Genomic DNA, 242 nt, shown 5'->3' on the forward strand with positions numbered 1-242 from the left:
CACTACGTGCCACATTCACCCTTTCACACACATTCTCACAGCGATGGCAAAACCCATCAAACTAATGCATTCATACACATTCAGCAATTTGAGGTTCAGTATCTTGCTCAAGGACACTTTGACATGTGACAGGAGGAGCCAGGGATCGAGTCAACAACCTTCCGATGAGGGGACGACCCGCTCTGTCTCTGCACCACAGCCGCCCAAATAAAAATTTTAAAATAAAGTCAGTGTCACTTAAA

The sequence above is a fragment of the Morone saxatilis genome, unplaced genomic scaffold (genome assembly GCF_004916995.1).
Source record: "Morone saxatilis isolate NCDOM2014 unplaced genomic scaffold, NCSU_SB_2.0 Contig23, whole genome shotgun sequence".
In the NCBI taxonomy this organism is placed as follows: domain Eukaryota; kingdom Metazoa; phylum Chordata; class Actinopteri; family Moronidae; genus Morone; species Morone saxatilis.